General features: G+C 37.7%; 2 long non-coding RNA genes across 2 annotated transcripts; both read left to right on the forward strand.

Annotated features, from left to right (window-relative positions):
* The first annotated feature begins 8,150 nt into the window (after positions 1–8,150).
* Positions 8,151–14,942, forward strand: LOC133706756 (uncharacterized). The gene is made up of 2 exons (XR_009844707.1): positions 8,151–8,672; positions 14,488–14,942. It is a non-coding gene; the product is annotated as an uncharacterized LOC133706756 (long non-coding RNA).
* On the forward strand, positions 9,931–13,456 carry LOC133746094 (uncharacterized). The gene is made up of 3 exons (XR_009863956.1): positions 9,931–10,089; positions 10,186–10,347; positions 13,148–13,456. It is a non-coding gene; the product is annotated as an uncharacterized LOC133746094 (long non-coding RNA).
* Positions 14,943–17,458: the final 2,516 nt, after the last annotated feature.

A 17,458-nucleotide genomic window follows, 5' to 3' on the forward strand; every position in this document is an offset into this window, starting at 1 on the left:
TAATTGCTTTTTGCTATGATCAGCAATAATTTGCTATTAGACTGCCACATCAGCATCAGCCAATCCAACGGTTAATAATTGAGTTTACAAAATCACATTGGTGGACTTGAAGCATTATATCGTGTCCTCTTCTTTATATTCTTCTTCCCTTCCCTTCCCTTCCCTTCTCTTCTCTCTCTCCTTCTCTGTAACTAAAATTGAAATTGACAACTTTCTCGATGAAAAGAGTTGCAACCATCTTTCTTTAGACACAAAATAGTCATTCTTTCTTTAAACATAAAATACCGTCAAATTCATGAAATATCTCATGGTAAGAACAAAACTCATTTGAATTCAATTTATAAGAACAAAAACCCAGAAAATAGAAAGTATTCGACAATAACAAATCTCATATGAGATTATGATGATTCTTCGTAGATGTAGGATTCTGCAAGTGTTTCAAGGACTACTCAAGAGGATTCTTGAAACTCCAAAACGGATATAGCAATTTCGTCATGGAGAGTGGAAATTGCTGGTAGTTGTTTTATAACCAGATGAGAATCAAAGACCAGATTGATATGAGAGAAAGAGAGACAGAGAGAGACGAGGTCTGCTGTTTCTTTCTGAAAGTTGGGCTTTTGCAAATTTTTCATCTCAGCCATCAGATTTTATTAAGATGATGTGGTAGGCTCTCATAAAAATCCAAGCAGATCTTAGCATTATATTTTCTAGCAGAGAATCCAAGTCCTAGGGTTTTACGAGCTTCCTGTAAAACATAGACAAACGGGCGGCCCATTCAGGACTCTAAATGTACTATTTTGCCCTCAATATGGGCTATTTTTTTTTTTTTTGGGTGAGGATAAGAGTTTGCTGTTATTTGGATAAACATATTGTCTATAGGATCATTAATCGAATATTTTGTTTTCTATTTTAGAATAATGAAAATAAAGAGAGAATTGGGAGAATAGTTATATCTTTAATTGATGATAGGAGCCTCTATATATAAAGGATACAAGTACATAACAATTGAGTACAATGAATCCTATTCTAGTTAAGACCAGGAATCTAAAACAATTTTCTCCTATTACAACAATAGAAATAATCATAGTTTGGTAAGACACACATATAGAATATCCTTCGACACTTCCCCTTGTGTCATCCAAACATAATGTCACATTAACATCTTGGCGCTTCTAGCGTTGCCGCGTTAAAAACTTTGCCCGAGTAATAAAAACTCTGTGGAACAAAAATAACCTCGGGGGGGGGGGGGGGGGGGGGGGGAGAAAAATAGTACAACACGCCCTTCACTATTTGAGATCAAACATGTAGACATCATGTCTCCCCTGATGTCGAGATCTCTCCCTGATTGCAACAATCATGGGAGTTCGGATAATTTACGCATTTCGATACTCTTCACATGTTTCTCGAAAGTGGACTTGGGCAACGACTTGGTAAATAAGTCATCCATATTATCCTCAAATCGGATTTGATTCACTTCAATCTTAAGAAGTGCTTGTTGTAGCTGATTGTAGAAGAACTTAGGTGATATATGCTTGGTGTTGTCGCCCTTGATGAAACCTTACTTCATTTGTTCAATGCAAGCAGCATTATCCTCATAAATGCATGGAGTTTCATCTATGGTAGACTTCAAACCACATGTTCTTCAAATATGTGAAACTATGGATCTTAACCATATACATTCACCAACTACTTAATGAAGAGCAATAATCTCTGCATGATTCCAAGTACCGACAAGGGTCTGTTTCGTAGACCTCCAAAATATCGCAGTGCTTCCCATGGTAAAGACATAACTAGTTCAGGAAAGACCTTTGTGTGGGTCAGAGAGATACCTGGCATCAGCAAAATCCATCAAAACATCACCACGATTTTGATGGAGTGAGGGAGGACGCCGCCCACCTGTGAAGGTGGCGACGGCCCTATGGCCTATGGAGTCTGATTCCATCTTGTCATCCATTCTTTTATCTTTGTAGGGATATACAAGCCCAAATCTATCGTACCCTTTAAGTATTGAAAGATTGTCTTTAAACCACTCCAGTGGAGTAGCGTTGGCGCATGGCTATATCTAGCCAACAAGTTCAGAATAAATGAGGTGTCCGGTCTTGCATTGTCTTAAGCACAATAATATGCATATTATATTCAGGTAAGTACTTCTGCTACTGTTTGCTCAAAAATCGTCTCGGCCACGTGTCACTGGGCCGAGGGCTTATTTGGCTTACACATGTCCTTCTAGAGTGGTGACGTGTGAGCGGGCATGCCAACTCGCAGCCGGTAGGCCAAGCGAGGTTTTGTTAAAGATTGTAGATCTTGCGCCGATCTAACTTCTGATCAGTTGATTGTGGGCCGAGGAAGGATCGATCTCGGCCGCGGGGTTCTCTCTGCCTTGAATGCAAGGACTTTAGCACGGATCGGCCTTAACTAGCCGCAGCCTTCGTGCTGTGTAACTCGGTGATTGAGGTGAAAGTGAAGTGATGATCATTCTTTTTGTGATTTTGTATAAAGTAAATGACGAAAAGTAAATAACAACAAATAAATAGCATAAACGAAAGTGCAGGTAAAGAAAGTGCAGGAATGTAAAGAGCAACAAAGTAAAGTGCAGGAAGATAAATACCGGTAAAGAAAGTGATAAGATAAACATGTAGATATTGATAAGTGTTGCTGAATTGTAGAAATGTATTGAGATAAAATTTGAGTAATCGCGTAGAGCGTTTGGTCAAGGACCTCTAACAATGAAACCTATGGTCCTTTTTATCGTGAAACTAAACTACTGAATGAAGGAAAAGAAGCAATCTCAACCTTTGATAGCTAAGACCGCATTGATTACAAATAGAACAGTATTCATGTTTGTGATATTTTTGACGTTATCAATGATTGATTCTTTCATGAGTAATCAATCAGGTCTTGTAACTTATGATTGGCAATAACACTTTCTGATGACTTCAGCAACGTTTCTTCTAACAATCCATCCTCTTTGATGTGCCGCGGCTAATTAGCAATTAGCCGCGGTCATTCATTACGCCTTGTGATTCATTTGGTCTCTCCCGATCTAATAACGGCTCTCTGCACACGTTATCTTCGGTCATAAATTTAACAATAAACATTTATGTGTCGCGGCTAATTGAGAATCAACTTTGTAAATCTCTAATGTGTCGCGGCTAGTTAGTCGCGAATATTCATTACGCTTTGTGGTCGAGCCGCGGATATTCATTACGCTTTGTGGTCGGGCTCACCTATCTGCCACGTGAGCCTTGCCAAATATTGGTTCAAACAGAGCCCCCTCTAGTCCCTTGAGCTTCGGCATAGATGCCGAGTGGTTAAGGGACTAAAAGATTATTTTTAGAAAATTCTCTTGGCAAGGCACACGCTCTATTATAGGCGTTGTTGACATTCGTCATGCCGCAGTCACTCGCCGCGGCTCTTCATTATGCCATGGCTATTCAACCGTTCAAGTGCGGCCTTATGTCGAATTTGGGACTTATCCAGTCGTTTGCCATGTAGCTCACATCTACCAACAAATATGATTAAAATCACGGCAATAACATCGTAGATTTGACTGCCAATTAGTTAATAACATCATTGATCCTTATTTAATTATCAAAGTCATGGCTGCCAATCAACTAAAGGAATCAAGGGGGTGCCAATTAATTATGAAGATCATGGCTACCAAAAAAGAATCATGGCTACCAATTATGCAACTGAATCTTGGTTTCCCAATTAACTATGGCACATTGGCTGCCAATTAAATTGTGAACTTCATGGTTTTAATCAATGAACGAAACCATGTCTTGTCAATTAATTATGGAAAGCATGGCTACCATATAATTAACATATAATTAACAGAATCATGGCTGCCAACTTAATTATAAAATCCTTGTGGCGCGCAAAAACTGCCAATTAATTGTGAACTTCATGGTTTTAATCAATGAACGAAACCATGTTTTGTCAATTAATTATGGAAAGCATGGCTGCCATATAATTAACAGAATCATGGCTGCCAACTTAATTATAAAATCCTTGGCTGCCATATATCTAGATATGCATCGTCAATGCCTGAGTCGATACCTTTCACAAAAACTGGGCTTTCCAATTAATTATGGCACATTGGCTGCCAATTAATTGGGAAGATCATGCTTTTAATGAATCAAAGAATCATGCTATAAGAGCAAGTGCAGCGGTTCTCTTTTGCCCGGGCACCACCTCAGCAATCCTTGATTTTGACTGGGTGTGCTCCTTTTTTCCCCTCCATCGGGCCTGTTTTGCCCGGGCACCATTTGGCTTTGTTTGACCAAGGGCAAGAAAAATTCCAAGCCCATGCCTTTTGTCTTGCCCAGGCTTGGCCTGCTGCCACCTCGGCCCGCAGTTGATCGTGGCTGACGTCACAGGGGCCAGTGCAGAGAGAGACGCGCTAGAGAGAGGCCGTGAAGAGCACGGACAAATCACAGCAGGAGGATGCGGTTTTTTGTCGCGTAGCGACAATTAATGGCAGTGCATGACACGTGGCAACTAGCCGTTGGTTGCTTTGGGAATTTGAACCCAACGGTCAACAAATCTGGGCCGACCAAATCAACAGTAAAAATGGATCTGACGCTAGGAATTAATATGAATGTAATATAGGTAACGGTAAGAAAACGGGCAGAAAAAAATATGTAAAAAATTCTAAAAATCATACAAAAAATTTCTCTATAAATACCTACAATTTTTTCTAACATCTCACACCCAAAATACTAGAGTTCATAGTTACACCTTCCTCCTCTTCATATAGCTCTCATCATCCATATTTTTCATTATCCACTATGGCCGAACAAAGGGGAAACACACGTCCAGTGGCCGGACAAGAGGGAGATCAAAGTGAAGATACCCAAGATAAAAGGAGATGGACGGATGAGGAAGATGTTCAATTGTGCAAGTCTTGGATAGTTGTAAGCCAATGTCCGGCTGTGGGCACAAATCAGAAAAAAAAATGAATTATGGTTGTGCGTGAAGCGCCACTTTGACGCAAATTGGCCCAAGAGCCGATCAGCCCAATCTTTGCAGGGAAGGTGGAAAGTACACAAGATTGAACTCTTTGAGTGGCATTGTGCATTAAGGCAAGCGAAAAATTGGTACAAGAGCGGTTCGAATGCGGTTGATGAGGTATGTATTTGTTGATAAATCATTTAATTTGTTGATACATTATAGTAAAATATTACATGATAAATAATGTAGTAATTATAATATCGTTTTAATTGTAATAATTATTTTTCGTTATAATTAAATTAATTAGTTGATAAATAATGATGTAATTACCACGATATTTATATTTGTACTTATTGAGTTTTATTGTAAAACGGTGGGATACTTTCTTATTAAAATTATGAACTTTATATTTTTTGATAAATCATTTAATTTGTTGATACATTATAGTAAAATATGTCTTCATAAATAATGTAGTAATTATATTATCGTTTTAATTGTAATAATTGTTTTTCGTTATAATTAAATTAATTAGTTGATAAATAATGATGTAATTACAACGATATTTATATTTGTACTTATTGATTTTTATTGTAAAATGGTGAGATACTTTCTTATTAAAATTATGACCTTTATATTTGTACTTACTGATTTTTAACGCAAAACGGTGAGATAATTAAATCATTTAAAATTATGACCTTTATAATAGATGACCCTTCATAATAGCGTTTATATTTGTACTAATTGCATTTTTTATTGTTTTTTTTTATTACGTAGCAAGATGAAGCACAAAAATTGTGGCATGCCGGGATGAAGAGAAAAACTGGGAAGGCCAAAAGACACAATTTTCAGAGCTTTGATAGTTACGCTGTTGTGGAGGGTTTTGCACAATTTAAAGACATCCCTAACCATACATCCGGAGGAACATCAAATGTAGGAAGTCAACATACGCACACACAACCAATTGCTGCAAATTCCCCCATCAACTTGGACATGGATGCGAAAGAAGCAATCCGGTGAGCCAAGAAGGCAGCGAAAGATCAAAGTCCTTACTCAAGCAGTCTCGAGAGTATAGCGAACAACCAAATAGAGGCAACCAAGGGCAAGAAAAAACTCGATGACGAATTCGCTCGAAGTCTCCAAGAGGAAGAGAAAAGAGCATGTATCCTCTTGCAAATCGAAATGCGAAAAGAGCAACTCCTATTTCAAGAAAGGCAAGATCGAATTAAAGAGAGGGAAGAGCGAAATAAAGAGAGGGAAGAGCGTATTATGGAGATTGATACAAGTAAAATGACGCCAAATAAAAAGCGTTATTGGTCAAGAAAACAAAAGAAGATAGCGGAGAAAGAAGATCTTGACGAGCAGCCGCCACCTTCTATATCCGCAACCCAATTTTGGTGGTGCATTCCCACAACCAAATGTTGGTGGTGCATACCCACAACCTCCTTACCCCGGTGCATACCCACAACCACCTTACCCCGATGCATTCCCACAACCTCCCTTAACCGGTGGATTCCCACCACCTCCCTTCACCGGTGGATTCTCACAACCCCCTTACCCCGGTGGATACTATCAGCAACCACCTTACCCCGGGGGATATCCTACACAACCACAATTTTCCCCTTTCTCTCCGGGTGAGTCCACCAACCCTAACCCTAATGATGAGCCTTCAAACACAAATTGGATTTCTAGAGAGGATGAGGATTATGATTTGAATAATTAGGTTATTATGCATGTTTGTAATTGTATTGTACTTTTTCTTAGTTTTTCATTTATGTAAGGGACAATTTAATGAAATAAAAGTTGTATTTGGAAATTCCACGTATTAAAGCACACACCTTATATTTAAAATCATAGCACATAATAAACATAATACAAGCTAAATTCAAAGCACACAATTATCCATTATTATCATTAAATATATTTTATTTTTTTTTAAAAAAGGTGTAAAATTCTGATGAACAGTAAAGTGAACAGGGAATTTAAACAGTAAAATGAACAGTAAACAACTGGTGAACAGCAAAAAGTAGTGAACAACAGAGATAAACAGTAAAAAGTGAACAGTGTTGACCGGGCAAAAAAAAAAACGGGTGCAAACCTATGTCCAGTGGTAGTGAATAGTAACTTGACTGGTCGAATTCTTAACTTCTCGACTTTGCCTTTTCTTGACTACGGGTGAACTTGCTCTAATATGAAAAACATGGCTGCCATATATCTAGATATGCATCGTCAATGCCTGAGTCGATACCTTTCACAAAAACTGGGCTTTCCAATTAATTATGGCGCATTGGCTGCCAATTAATTGGGAAGATCATGCTTTTAATGAATCAAAGAATCATGCTATAATATGAAAAACATGGCTGCCATGTAATGAACAGAATCATGGCTGCCAATGTAATCATAAAATCCTTGTGTTTGGGTATCCCAGTCGATATCTTCATAAAAACTGGGTACTTCAATTTTTTTTTTTAAGAAAATCACGGCAATAGCTGCACTCCCTTTCCTTTTTGGATACTACTTTCTTTCTTCCCATTATTTTCATGATTCTTTGCAGCCAATGTGCATTTAAAGTCCATGTTTGATGAGGAGACAAAGTAGAATGTATCTTAAATAGGCCACGTTCAGTTCAATTCCTTCTTGAATGTAATTTTCTTTCTCTCCCAATATCTTTAGATCTTCTGCGGCTACTTGAAAATCCTTCCAAGCCTTATTTGACGGGGATTCAATCGGTGATGACCCTTATAAATACACAACCCTAGACATCCCTTATGCTCACAAAACAAACATCCATCCTAAGACTTGCAAATCGTCTACACACCATGGGAAGCCTTTTTGAAGAAGAAGCCATGGAATTCTCAGAAAAATACGACAAAGCTTTGTCTTCTGTACTTGAAAAAATGCGAGGTGGAGAGATTCACAAATTGGCAGGGCAAACTCCACCAAGCCTTTATTTAGGCCCTCACTTTCCTGACGGTACACCTCTAATCATCACAAGAGTCCTTTACAAATATCAATCAGATCACTCTAGCCACTTTGTCCAACATGATTGGTCTTCCTGGGCTTGTTCCCGGCCTGAAGGTTGGCCGACCCTCACGGAAGAATGGAAAGCATGGGTGCCAAGAATGGAGTTTTTCTATGCTGACGCTTGGCGGAAACTTGGCATTTATGATGCTATTAAGCTCACGGAGCAAGACATAGGCTATGTTTGGTGGGGCTTTTTTGCTCCCCTGCTTATAAGCACAAGAGCAACAACCGTTTGGTGAGTGAGCTTATCCTCAGCTTTTGGAAAAAGCTGCCCCAGCTTCTATCGAAAAGCAGAAGCTGGCTCCCCCCAGCTTTTAGAAGCCAGAAGCTCGCTGAGCACTGTAGCGGTGTTTACTGTACATTAATGAATTTTTTTAAATCCCGGTTTCTACCCTCCTTTGGTTGAACCAATTACAGTCATCTACCATCAAACCCTCGATGTATCAGTATCTCGATCTCCTTCTCCATCTAATCACAGAACGCATCACAGTCGACGCCTCTCGATCTCCCTCTAATCACATAACCCATCAGTCGCTGCATCTCGGTGGCCGCATCTCGATCTCCCTCTAATCACAGAACCCATCAGTCGCCGCCTCTCGATCTCCCTCTAACGCTGCTTCACTTGCATCTCATCAGGATTTCAGAAGTGAAATTGAAGCCTCAATCAAGCAAGGCTACTTGACAATTTCGATATTCAGGTCAGTCTCTCTCCCTCTGCTTCGTTCTTATCTTTAATCAAATTGTTGTTATATTTGTTTTGATTTTCGTAGTTATGGGAATGTTTAGCAAAATGGTTAAGTGAATTTGTATGGGCTGTGATGAACTTGATGCACTTTCAATTGGGTTTCATGAGGTTTGATTTCATTTCTCTCTGTCCTGAAAACCTGAAATTTTGGGTGGATTGGATTCGATAAAATTTTGGGTTTTGTTTTGTGATGAGAATAGATGAACAAGTTTGTATATTTATTGGAGAATTGGAAATAGATGAACAAGTTTTTTTTTTCAGAATTGAGAATTGAGAATTGGGTTAAATTTTGTTTTGTAATGAGAATAGTTGAACAAGTGGGATTTGACGAGATGGAAGGCAGAGTCTTTTGTAGCTTTATCTTGTCAAATGTTTTTTTCATAGATTTATGGTTGCTGATGGTTCATATCCATTTTCTTGTCTGCAAGTTTTATCTGGAATACCCAGTTTCCAGTTTCCCACCAGTACAAAATCGAAAATAGACAACGTTACTTAGATAACGGTTTAATAAAAAACGTTGTGGTTTTTTTTTTTACAACGGTATAGTCAAAACCGTTATCTATAGATACTAAAAAAATGTTGGTCCCTTAGTTAGAAGTTTTCTCATTTAACTTGTACAACGGTGTGGTAAAAACCGTTATCTATAAATAGTAAAAAAATGTTGGCCCCTTGGTAGAAATTTGTGAACTGAACTTATATAACGGTACAGTCAAAACCGTTATCGATCTACAAATATTAAGAGTGTTGGTCCCTTGGATAGAAATTTGTAAATTTAACTTATACAACGGTACGGGCAAAACCGTTATCGATCTACAAATATTAAAAGTGTTGGTCCCTTGGTTAGAAATTTGTTAATTTAATATACAACGGTACGGTTAAAACCGTTATCAATCTGTAAATATTAAAAGTGTTGATCCACGATTAAAAATTTGTTTATTTAAAGGATTTTATTCTAATTCATCAAAACTAGGAATGAGAAACAAGATCCCAACAAGATCAATCCCAAGCTGTCATAAAAAAATAAAAAAATAAAATAAAATAAAAAAAACCCAAGCTATTGCGTTTAATTATACATACACACATACATCTAAAGCTGGGTTGCGGTTGCACCGTTACACTGTTCATCACGAATTGTCACTTTTGCCCTCGCTTGAAATTTTTTTGCAGCTCTGCCACTGATCTGGCTGGATATATCGTATCCTTCTTCTACAGTCGTGCAACCGTCTTGATCAGTTATCAAGAAAGATCGAGAGAGAGAGAGATCCGTTGTCGTCGCCGCTTGAATCCAATTGAATCCGGTAATTCTCTCCCCTAATTTTCAGGTGATATTCAGAGGCTTTGCGTCTTTGTTCCGTAGAAGTACAGAGAAGGTGAGCGAGGGAAAGAACGATAGGGAGAGAAGACCTATTTCGATTCGATTTGTTTCAACTTCCGCTAAGCTGCGCTCTCTTTGGTTATGTTTTCAGGTACTTTGATCCATTTCAATTCGATCACTTATCAAGAACGATCCACAGAGGGATAGAGAGATAAGGTGTGTTTGTTTGCTTTGCTTTGCACAAAGACATAGAGAGAGAGACATAGCTCATATTCAGAAAAGGGGGATTCTCACCTCCTCATCTCAGCACGAGGTTAGTTGTTTCTGAGCCGATTTGCTTTTTAATTTCTGAGTTGTTAGTTCTTTCTTTTTTTAAGTTCTGTTTCTGAATTTGTGATTAATTTCTGTTTCTGTTTCTGTTTCTGTTTCTAATTGCATTGAAACAAAGAGTATAGCTGTTTCAAATACTATAGAAACTGATAGATTTGATAGATTTTATGTTTAGCTATTTCAAATTGTTTTGGGTTTAGGACTTTGGGATCAGTTTGTATAGATTTGATCCGTTTACTTAGTTGTTTTTCAAAATAAATACAACATCCAACATGTTCTATGTACATCTCAGAAATGGAAATCATATGAAAATACGGTTATGATTCAATGAGATTGTCGTCCCAGGTCCAAATAGAATAAAAATAAAGATTTTGATTGTAAGAGTGACCCCTGCATCGTTGAACGAATGATGGTTCAAGTATGGGAAGACCAAGTCTCTCTTCTTCCAATCTCCTATCTTTCTTTGATTTTCTTCTCTCATTTTTTATGATTATTACGATGTCTGTTTCTCTTAATGGTACATCCTACTATAAAAAGGTATAAGGGCAAGTCTATACTTTCATTTTGGTGGAAACTAGATCATGTATTACATCAAATTATGCTCAAATCTTTCTGGTTGGCCATCAAATTACAGATTTTCTACCAACTAATTAAACATGCAGTCAATTTGAATGTTTTGTAACTACCCTACAATTATTTACTGTTCTCAATGAAAGAAAGTGTATGCATGCTGAAATTATAAGGAGGAACAGAAAAGCCAGAATTGGTAAAGCAAAATGCTTGCTTATGGATTTAAATAGAATAAATAAAGTTCTACATGGTTTAAGCATCTTCGTTGTAGGTGATCCAAGTCCTAGAGTGCTGGTTCAGCATCTGCCTATTTTTGGGTTTTCAAGTTCTCTTCTTTAATACCAATCCGTGACCCGTATTATGTTGGAACAATTCCATCTCCTAATGTCTCTTGACATTGTCTTTTGTGGATATAGACTTCTGCCACCGTACTCTTTGGTGGACTTTATTGATTTAAGGAGAGATCGCGTGATATTTTTGTCCCTACTTTACTATGGCAGTAGTCTCAGTACTGAATGAAAGCTTCTCTATCAATTACGAAATCAACTGTGACCTTTATTTTAGACCTATCCCCTTCCATCTAATCTATATATGAACTTCCCCATTGTTTGACGGAAGTAAATAAAATGTAAGAGCTATGGCTAGTAATAGTGTACCAGTCTTGATAAACCAAAGAGGGATCCCAAATTAGACAATGAAGAAGAAATTAGTATGTGTGGGCATGCAATGGATGACCTACTTGAGACTGAATTGTCTGATACTGATTAACTTAAATGCTTGCTGTAAAACTGATATGCCTGATCAATCCTATGTTTTCGATCTATTCAAATCCTGCTGAAACTAATTGAGAAGTCACATTATGTATTTTGATTTCTTAAAATTATATCATATGTGTTTTGTTTTCTTGTTCATCCTTTAGGTAAACTGCTTTTGAGATTCGAGTACAGTATTGCATCATATCAGTAATTTCTTTTCTGGAAAGTGGATCATGTGGATATGTATTGTGTAATGTCATAGTCGACATCATAGTTAGAGATAAGAATTTGCTTTCCCACAAGGATCCATTTTAAAGGGGCCATGTTTTCGAGGTTTTAAAGAACATTTCTAATTTTTACCTAAAAATTGAAAAGAACTTGTTTAAATGGTGACTTAGGAAGATGGATTTACTAAAAAGTTAACATGTACCATTATGTACTTTTGAGAGCACCTTCAAAAATGAAAATAAGTCCTGTTTAAATGATGATGAGTATTTTTCAAGGACTTTGTGATAATTGATTTGTTTAGTTCAAAATATTTGAGGCTAATCATAGCACACAGGATTGGTTTTCCTCATTTTGTCTAATATGACTTTATGAAAGGCTAAAGGAACCAGCAACAAGAAAACCCTTCTTTTCTTCAGTTTCATTCGCACTTGTCTACAACTGTGAAGGTGGGCTGAGTAATAACCCACTGATATGACTATCTTTTCCATAAAACAAAGCTTATGCATGTAGTTTTCCTATTCCTTTCCAGCTACTCATTTTTCCTGAGTGAACCCTATTGTAGGCTGGTTATCAAGCTATGATTGAATGTGCTTAGATTATGGGCATACAGGTATATGTCTCTTATCCCATCATTGCTTTCAGGTTTCTGGAATGGTTAGAAGTCGTACTTTTTTGATATCATTTATCTCAAAAAAAAAAAAAAAAGAAGTCGTACTTTTAGATTCAATTTTTACCATAAACATTTACTTTCCTCCCAAGTCATTACAACTATGTTCAACTCTGAAGACTAATGAGGGCAGTAGAAGAAAGTTTTCAATGAAAAATTAATCTAAAGATTCTTAAACATTTAGTGGTTCTGATGCATCCTCAGGTTTATATCCTTGGTACAACATATTATATATACTCTATTGCATATATATATAGTTAGGATTCAGACCTATAATGATGCATTATGTCCTTAAAAGGAATTTAGTTTAGCTTCAAGGTTTCCAGTTTGAGATTGTAACTTCTGGCATGACTTGATTTTTTTTTTTTGGTAACTATTGCATGATTAATGCATCTTGTTTGAGAATTTTGCATTATGTTTCAATTATATGGACAGATTCCTTCTATTCAATTTTTAGTGAATCACATGACCGATGTGTGCATTCATAATTGAATGTCACAGTACTTTTTTTTATTTGCATATGGTTTTATGCTCCAATGTTTAACAATTTTTTTTTTCCTTAGTGGGAAGGAACTATGGAGACCACATATCTTCAAGAAGAAATTGATGAAGTCCGTGATGAGTGGGCAGAATTTGTTAGCAACTTTAGACTCCTCAGTTCTATGGTTTAACTATTATCTAGTGAAACTTCTTTAATTTGTTGCAAAATTTACCTTTTGTCGCAAAACTTCTTTAATACATTCTTGTATTATTTAAGTTTCTTTTACTTTTGCAAACTTCACTGAAAAAATTTTAACTGCGAAAGCATTGTAAATGTGATTACTTGAAGTACGTACTTCTCTATATATTAATATATTGCAATTTCATTTCAATTTCCTGAATTGATGCACTAGATCATGGTTGAAAAAAATCGTCGTCTCTCTGGCTAGTAGACAATGGATTTATTCTAGAAATCGTTGTAATTTACTATCTTCATCATCACCGACAACGTTGTCAATTTAGAAACCGATGTAACAGTTTCTCAATGTCAATGTTTTTGATGAGAAACTGTTGTGTAATGAAGTTGAAAAATATTTTTCAACTAAAACCGATGTATACAATCCTCGAAGCCAACATTTTTTTGGTAACAACCGTTGTGTATGAAAGTTGTTGAAGGCCAAAAGTGATGTATAAATTATATTACCACATCAATATCTAAGCGAAAACCGTTATTGAATAATTACATACACAACGGTGTATTTAGTGCTAACGGTATGTACAGAGTATATCTACAACGATTTTTGACTAAAAACCGTTGTACTTTATTATGTTCAACATCAGTGAAGTACTGTTGTGGAGTGAAACGTAAAAAGACAACACTCACCTAGACAACGAAAATATATTTTTTCAGACAACGGTGCGGAACCGTTATCTATTTTCGATTTTGTACTAGTGTCCACACTTCCACTCAAGATTTATTTGTCATACCCAGTTTCCAGTTTCCAATTTCAGGTTTTCGATTTCATGTTGAATTTCAGGCTTTGATTTTTCTAAAATTGAATCATTGATGATAGAGACCACTGCTTCCTATAGGCTATAGCGCAACAATAGCTCACCCAACTTGATTACTTTGCAGCTCTCATTAGTTTCTATTAATTCCCACCTCTGATTCCAATGCAACTGTTTGATAGTTTCTGTGTTTGTTTTTCTTGCTGATTTATTTATGTTGAAAGTAATGGCAATTTTAGTTTATGAGGAACATTTGAATGGTAGTTGAGAGGCATTGGGTGAGGGAGAAGCAATGGACAATGTTTTTTTTGACGATTAAGCAATGGACAATGTTTGTGTAGAACGGTTTGATCATTTTATACCAGTTGGTATTGCAACATACAATGTGATAATTCAAGGCTTAATGAATGTGCAGGTCCGAGACAACATTTTCAACAATACCGTAGGCAAGAACCAAGAAATGAAAAAGAGGTATTTAACCAAGCACACTCTTCTCTTAGAAGTGTTATAGAACGCACATTTGGAGTTTGGAAAAAAAAGTGGAAGATTTTAAGGGACATGCAAGGTTATTCATTTGATAAGCAAGTGCAGATTGTCATTGCCACCATGGCACTTCATAATTATATACGGAGACATGCACACGATGATAGACATTTTGTCCGCAGTGAAGAAAGAGAAGGTTATGGGTAAAAAGTGGTGGGATAGAAATGGATGATGATGTAGAAGAAGAATATCATGGTCACGGTGCACAAGAAATGGAAACAATAAGAAATAGCATTACTCAAAGTTTGATGAATGCGCGTAATAACGTGAACATTTGATGTGAACCAGAAACCAATTGTTATTAATGTTATTACTATTTTTGTGTAAGTTATTTTTAAAATTGTCCAATATTAATCATATAGTCACCATAATTTATAAAAATTGAAAGTTAACAAAAATTAATAAGGACATGCATAATAAAGATTAAAAATAATAACAAGAGCAATTGATCGAACAACATTGTTTGGTATACAATCAAGGCAAAATAATCTCTCATGTCCAATTTGGTCATTCCACAAATAAAAAGCACAAGCCAGTTTGATTTACCAAACACTCTGCCACTGCTCCTGCCACTGACAGCTCTTATAAAAAGCCGGTTTACCAAACACTCAGCAGCTTTGCTTTTCAGCTGCTTATTCTCAGAAATAAGCAGAAGCCAGCTTTTCTGAAAAGCCCAGCCATACCAAACATAGCCATAGTCATTGAGAAGCCCATACTAGCAGCGGCTTTATGTTTCTGGTCATTAGCCACGAACACCATGAACTTGCCGCTGGGTCCAATGAGTCCTACAATTATGGATATGTGCACTATTTTTGGTCTGCGGCCCGTTGGAGTTGAAATCAGCGTGAATCATAATCTGTCAACTGCTTTTAGAGATAGCCTGCAAGCTCCAAAATTCAAGGATAAAGATGCACAGGCTCAAGCTACGAATAAATCCAAAAGGTCACGCAATTATAGCACCTTGTACAAGTACTATGCTTTGCCAGACAGAGAACCAGTCAAGGAGAACGAGCATGCAGCGTTTCTGTATTATTGGCTATGCAAGTATGTGTTCTGCTGCATAGCATGACAATGTCCTCTTGATTTTGCAATACTAGCCGAGGCATTAGCTTCGGGCATCCAGTTAGCTCTTGGCCCGTTTGTGCTTGCATACTTGTATAGGTGTCTGCACAAAATTGTGACTAATGACATGGATCCCAATACTGGTGGACCACTCTGGATGTTCCAACTCTAGTTGTGGGCCTACTTTCCTCAAATGTCAACAGCCGCACCCGAATTCGACTATAAGATGTCTTATGGGCGGCATCTTATGGCTACAGCATCATCTCATATGTCAGTGGCAAGGTTTTAAAAATCGCTAGGCGCTAGTCGGGCGGAGACCAAGGGCCTAGCGCCTAGGGGCCTAGGTGGGAGCCTAGGCGGCGCCTAGGCGGTTTTTATTTTTTTTATATTTATTTAATTCTATAATAATAAGTAATACTAAAACCACTATTAAATAAAACCTAATAGTAGTTATAAATAACTATCCAAACCCTATCTTATAAAAAAATTAAAAAAACTATTCCAAACGGCCAAACCTTATCACAAATGTGATCTATAGTGGTCAAATATAGTTGAATGTGGAGTACTCCACATCTCTTCCGATTTCTTTTTCTTTTGTTTTTTTTTGTTAACAAGGTTCACGTGCTTGTTCCTCTTCATCTTCGTCTTCTACCTCCAATATCTCTCTCTCTCTCTCTCTTCTACCTCCAATCTCTCTCTCTCTCTCTTTCTCTCTCTCTCCCCCTCTCTGCCCGACTCTTCTTCACTTTCAGATTGTTGTGAGTCATCTCATCTCCTCTCTCCTTTCTCAATCTTTCTTGCTATCTCCGATTATGAAATTAATCAATAGCAGTTTAGAAGATGAAGATGGTGGTCGATCTGTGGAGGAGAGAGTTATAGACCTCCGACCTTTTGAGAATCAACGTCGAAAACATTCATCTGAGTTTCCAGAAAAAAAAAAATGAAGCAGCGCCTAGCGTCTAGCCCAGCGCCCAGACCGCCTAGTCGCTTTCCAGCCCCCCCAGGCGCCCGCCTAAGCTCCGAACGATTTGTCTCATCGCCTACCCCATAATAGGGGTGGTCAGGGTGCGCCTAGCGCCTAGGCGCCGCCTAGTCGGCCGCCCAGGCCACCTTTTAGAACATTGGTCAGTGGAGAAGTGTTTTACCATGTTCTACACCCTCAAACACTTTAAAAACTTTCATGTTTGCTACACCAAATGGAAAGTGGCCTTTTTCGCAAACAACGAAGAATCAGATCAGTACTTGTCCGATGATGAATGGAAAGGAACCTGGGGTAGTTTCTTAATCTCAAGAGATTTGCACTACGGCCTAACACTCAGCCATTATTCTAAGCCAGGGGTAGAAGTCTATCTTCCCAATTATTTTGCTCGTCAGTTTGGATTCCTTCAGAGTTGTCCTGTTCTTTTAAACAACTCATTGAATCATCTATGTTCATGGCGTCAAAAGCTCAGGACGCAGGGTATGTGTGACTCAGTCTCACGATGTTACCAAGAACGTCTCAGCCGTTTCAAGATGGAGCCTTACCAAACGAGTTGTACGGCTACACCCCTTTTCGTCAATTGGTGGTCAGATTACTCAAAGAAATTCGTTGACCCAGATTTAAGGGAACTGTTCACACAGCGGATTGTCCAAGGAGTTGGTGATATCTTGACGAGCCAAGATGGGCGGAAAAGAAAGCGGACTACTACTAATGGTCACAAAGAAACTCCAGCCTTAGCACAACAGAGTTCATCCTTTTCTGAAGAATATTCTCCTGCAGGCTCGGATAACAACATCGGCCA

Source organism: Rosa rugosa, chromosome 4 (genome assembly GCF_958449725.1).
Source record: "Rosa rugosa chromosome 4, drRosRugo1.1, whole genome shotgun sequence".
Lineage (NCBI taxonomy): Eukaryota > Viridiplantae > Streptophyta > Magnoliopsida > Rosales > Rosaceae > Rosa > Rosa rugosa.